The sequence below is a fragment of the Ziziphus jujuba genome, chromosome 9 (assembly GCF_031755915.1).
Source record: "Ziziphus jujuba cultivar Dongzao chromosome 9, ASM3175591v1".
Classification (NCBI taxonomy): domain Eukaryota; kingdom Viridiplantae; phylum Streptophyta; class Magnoliopsida; order Rosales; family Rhamnaceae; genus Ziziphus; species Ziziphus jujuba.
The window spans coordinates 23933534-23939221 of record NC_083387.1 but is presented as its reverse complement, the minus strand read 5'-3'; the positions used below and the strand labels follow the sequence as shown (position 1 = coordinate 23939221).

General features: G+C 33.7%; 1 pseudogene; it reads right to left on the bottom strand.

Moving 5' to 3' along the window:
• Window positions 1-781: 781 nt before the first annotated feature.
• LOC107427531 (laccase-14-like) lies at window positions 782-3854 on the bottom strand (annotated as a pseudogene).
• Window positions 3855-5688: the final 1834 nt, after the last annotated feature.

Here is a 5688-nt window from a genome sequence, read left to right as displayed (position 1 = left end):
CATGGCGTGAAAAGGCAACAAAAGCACCCATCGAATCATATATATATATATATATATATATATATACATGTATCTAGAAGTTAGTCGAGGCACTTGGAATAAATAGGTTTTTCTTATTTGTTTTTAATGATCTTAAGTTATTAACAAGTGATAATAATATCCACTTCAGAGTGTTCCAATCTAACATTCAAATTGCATATTGGACATGGAAAAAAAAAATGCAGAGAAATTCGAAATATTTGTTTTTTGAAACTTCTTAAGTATGCATGCTAGTCTATATTATTTTTTAGAAAGATGACAATATAATTTAAATATAAACTAGTATATATAAACTTTTATGGAGAGGCTTGTATCACACACTTCAGAAAAATTATATGAGAAAAGCAAGAAGCAGCAAGGTTTAATAAGGTATAGTTTTAATTTCTTTAACTATTGTTTTAATTTTTACTTTTTCTTTGTCCAGTTTTCAAGTTAAGAGTTGATTGTCAGAGGGTGAGTAACAAAGTACTCGTGAAAACCATTGGATTTCACGATCATTGCATTTCCATAAAGTGATAAGGTACAGCTTAATTGAGAGATCCAATGGCCATAAATAATAGTACTTCAAAAATGCCAGGCTTACTTAAGCTTGATATATATATATATATATATACACACACATATATAAACATAGTGTTGAAGTCTAGCATTTGGGTAAATCATGAGGTGGTGGAAGAATCCTACTTGTTGGACCATCACCATCTTTCACTAGGAATACCATATTCATTCCCCATGTGGTATGACGCTCTATGTGGCAATGCAGCAACCATATACCTGTAATCATCATCAACAATCTAACTATGTTAATTTTTACACATACATATTAAAAAAATTAAGGTAACTATAAATATATGCAAAGTTTGTTATCAGGTCAATTTGATTAAAGACTAATAATATGTGAATATAAAACTGAACTGAAACTCAACTAACCTGGATTATCTGCCTTAAATCTAATAGCCACCCAGCCATTCTTTGGAACTCCAACTATAGTCTCCTCAGGTGGGTCAACAAGATTATACATTGAAGGATCCTCCTTGGGGTTGAAATTACAAAAACCCCAACCAACAACATGAAAGCTATATCCATGTAAATGAACAAGATGGTTATCACTTGCCAACACATTTGTGCCCTGCAAAATCAGCTCCACACTAGCATTGTATTCAAGAATCAAAACCCTAGTGCCAAAAGAAGGTGTCAGCAAGTTCTCTGGCAAGTTATGCCCAGTGTAGTTGAACTCCACTGGGGGCTTTCTTGGAAATTCCTTTTTGAATACATTTGGGATTTTATGGTAGTAAGCTTGAAGTATATCCACAGGTGGAGTCACAAAGTTAATGTTGTTCACACTAGCAGCAAACCTTTTACCAAAAGGCCCTGTGCATTTTTCATCACTGCTGCAATTCAGAAGATTCACAGAAATGGTGAAGAACAAGAAAGTGTCAACATCTAGAGGTACTTTGGCTGGGTGGTCTTTTGTTGCCAGGCTTCTAAATTGTTTCGTGAAAGCAGTTGACTCTTCTGTTCTGTTATGAGGAGGTAGATTTGGCAAATATGGAGTTTTTGGTGAAGAGTATGTGGCATTAATACTATAATCTATAAAAGCTGTTGTCATTGTTTTATCGAAACCGGCCCCTAAAGCGCTTGAGTAAGCTGCTGCAGCCATGGAATAGAGAGAAGGAGGTTGGTCTGAAGCAGAACATCCATGGATTGCCCAGGAGTGATCATAATATAGTTTGTATCTATTGGTTTTATATAGAGTCCATCTTTTCCAACTACTATCATTTTGTGGCTTGCAATTCCAAAGAATAAATTTTCGTCCATTGCTGCATTGATTATCCGAAGAAGATAGGTTTTTCCTTGCAACACATTCATTCTAAAAGTTCCTGTTACACCATCCATCATTAAATGTGTATACACACACACACACACACACACATATATATATATATAAGATTGGCTTTGTTTCAAGGCGCATATATATATATATATATATGAATTTTTTTTCCCTCTAAATCCGGGATAAATTTCTATACAGAACTATAAATTTACACGCCTATTTTTAAAATTTGTCCAGAATCCCTTGATGAGAGAAATGATATATATATATATATATGTATGTAGTTGTGTAGATGTTGATGATACCTTTTTTGGAGCATGGATAGAGAAACCCTGGTTGCCCATTTATGGTGTATGCATCTGACAGTATTGGTTCTCCTCCTGTTTTATTGGCATTTGATGGTATCTCCATCACATCTTTCTTCCACCACTCTCCTATATAGACATTCATCATTGCATTTTCACATTTTTTAACAAACTACTACTAATTAATCAAATACGTTAATGATCACTGCAAATAAAAATAAAATAAATGTACATTCTGTCACACCATTTTTTGTTAAAGAACAGCATACTGTCATTAGATGTTCCACTTGATCCTAACAAAATTTTGTGATAAAATACTATGTGTTTGGTAAAACATGTTCAAAAAAAGTTTTGGGTGAAAGTGTAATGCCAAAATCATTGTTTCTTCAAGCAATGAATATGAGTTTGAATCTCTCAACTCCTAATTTTACATTATTTACCAAGAAAAAAAAAAATTTGTTCAAAGAGAGGTTTTCATTATATATTAGTGTATTTAATTATTGTAATTAAATTAATCTTAGTCAAAAAAGTAGTTGACTAAAATTTTTTTGGGACCAAAAAAAAAAAAAAAATCACTTTTAACCAAAACTTTTATCCTTTTGTACACAGCTGCATATAATCACTATAACTTTTGTAACTAATACTGTTAATCACAAAATTTTTAAAATCACAACGATGTTTTTGAAACTTCAATTAATTAAGATGATTATAAGTAAGGTACCCAATATAATTGGAACCTCTGAGAAAGGTTTTGGGAAAGGATAGCATATCCAAGCTTATTTGGATAAACTATATTGGCTCCATGAACTGTTGCTCTTGCCCACCCACTGTGTGCATGCCACCATATGGTTCCTTCTTCTCTATTCAAGTCGATCTTGTAAACGTACATTTTCCCTGGTATTATAGGGCACTGGGTAATGTACTCAGGCCCATCTGACCATGGATTCCTTGGTTGTATTGCTCCATGCCTTCATAATATGAACATAAATTAATTAGCAATGCATATGCATCATAATATAGTTATATCAAACACACTGCAGAAGCAATCTAGTATCCACTACTCTTCAAGCAATGATTCCAGAGTATTTGATCCCTGTACTACAATATCAAAAAATTAATAAACACATAGAATACATGAAGTATTTTTACCAGTGAAGGGTGATATTGGTATTGGCTTGGTTGTAGACCTTGATGACCATTTTATCCCCTCTATGTGCTTTCAATGTTGGCCCCGGGAATTTCCCATTCACTGTCAATATGTCCTTGCTAGCACATAGTCGAGTATAATATAAGATGATGACTTCACCTGCAATATATATATACACAAACACATACATAAGATACCATGTAAACATTTACACGCATATATATATATATATATATTCTCCTGGGCACTTAATGCCAGATTATATGTAATTCAAGTAATTAAAACATCTCATGGGTTATGTGTAATCAAACATTAGTGTCAAGTAGAAAGTTTACTGCATACACACAAATACATATAGAGAGCGAAAGAGAGAAATGGAAGGTTGCAGGTATTTTACAACGAACTTATGGTAATGAGTTTTCCCTTTAGCAGATTCAACAAGAAACACAAACAAGACAACGAGTCCCAGAAACTTGATCATAGGAGCAATACAATCAAAGGGTAACATTGATTTCATTTACCAATGGTAATAAGTGTTACCAAATTTCTCATATATATATATATATATATATAGTCTGTGTATGGTGCGTACGGTCCTCATACGGACCACAGTATTGGTAACAGTTTTTGATAGTATTGGTGATGATTTTCTAAAAAACGGTCATTAATACTATGAAAAACCGTCACTAATACTGCGGTACTCATGCGGACCGTCCTCACCATAGAATTTCCATATATATATATATATATATGTAATGAGGAAGGCTACCTTGAGGACCGACCTGACCAACTTCAATACGGTCAAAAAACGTGCAAAATATACTGGCCTTTAGATTATACCGAACGGCTCAGATTGCACCTTTTTTCCCCCTCCCAAAAAGGCTCTCTCACATGCATTCCCTTACCCTTCTGCTTCCACCCTTCCTCCTCTCCTCTGCTTTCACCCATCCAGCACCCAGCATCTCTTACCATTCCAGCAAGCCACCACCATCTTCCCGTCGAGCAAGCAGCCACCAGATTTTATTTTATTTTTAGAAAAAAAAAAAAAAAAGGATTAGAACTGGAAATTGCCTTGACACAGCACGGGTTGTTAAGAAAGGGCTAGATGCTAAGTCAAATGCGGTTAAAATTCCTAGTTCTGATCAACTGAGTGTCAAGCAAGTGGATCTAGCAAAGCTTGAAGTAAGTTTTAGAGCTTGTTAATTGCCATTTTTATTGTTACCCTGGGTAAAATAATGAATGTTTGTTTTCTGTAAAAATTTGCTCTTGTAAGCTTCTAAAGTGGGACTGATTTAAAAATTTCCACTAAAAAGTTTTTAGTAGTGAAATAGTATTTTTTACCCAATTGGCTATGCACTGGGCTAGCTTACTCCCACAGAGAAAGCTAAGGAAGAAAAATTGGAACTAGTGAAGAAAGGAAGGGAGGATAGAGGAAAATACCAGGCTCGAGCTACTGTTAAAAGTTTTTGCATTCAATTGTATACCCACTTATCAAAGTCAATAGTTTTGGATGCTGTTATCAAATTAATTTTTCCTTTTTTTCTCGATCATTTTTTATGATTTGTACATTACATCAAGGCAAGGGACAGCATTTGCATTTAGGGTGGAAGCAGAGAAGAAGAGGAAGGAAGATACATGAGAGAGCGTTACTGGGAGGGAAAAAAATGCAAACTGAGCCGTTCAATATAATCCAAGGGCCAGTATATTTTGCACGTTTTTGGACCGCATTTAAGTTGATCAGGTCGGTCCTCAACGTAGCCTTTCTCTATATGTAGTATATGTATATAGATATTTCTATATAAAAAATGCTTTTCAGCAACGTTGTTGATGATAAAAAGAAAAACGACTTGAGCTAATCACAAGCTAAGATGTTCTGGCGGCAATACAGTAGGTTTGACCATAGCATAGCATTTGGTAAATTTGAGGACCATCATACAGAAACATGCTGGCTCCTCGTAAATGCTTCAGGATTACCTTCTTTTTCTGGTAAATAATTTCCTTCCTTGTATTCCTCTCCGTTTTTCACATAATATATAATACAAAGAAAATCCTGATATGCATGGATTTTCATAATCAAATCTACATGTTAATTTCTTAAATAAATAGAGGTTATAATATTAATAATATGGGAAATATACAGTATCCTAAAAGGAAATGTTAAGAATAAACAGCAGACTTCCCATATTGACTAAAGACCAACTTTTTTATTTCTATTTTAAGAGAGCTATAAAAGGAAATCTGAGGAATAAATTAGGATAAATTTTTTTTAAAAAAATAATTTGGATGATCTTATTTCATTATGTAGCATGATATGATATGGAACAATTTTGTCAAGGTTAAAAAAAAAAAAAAAAATTACTAAA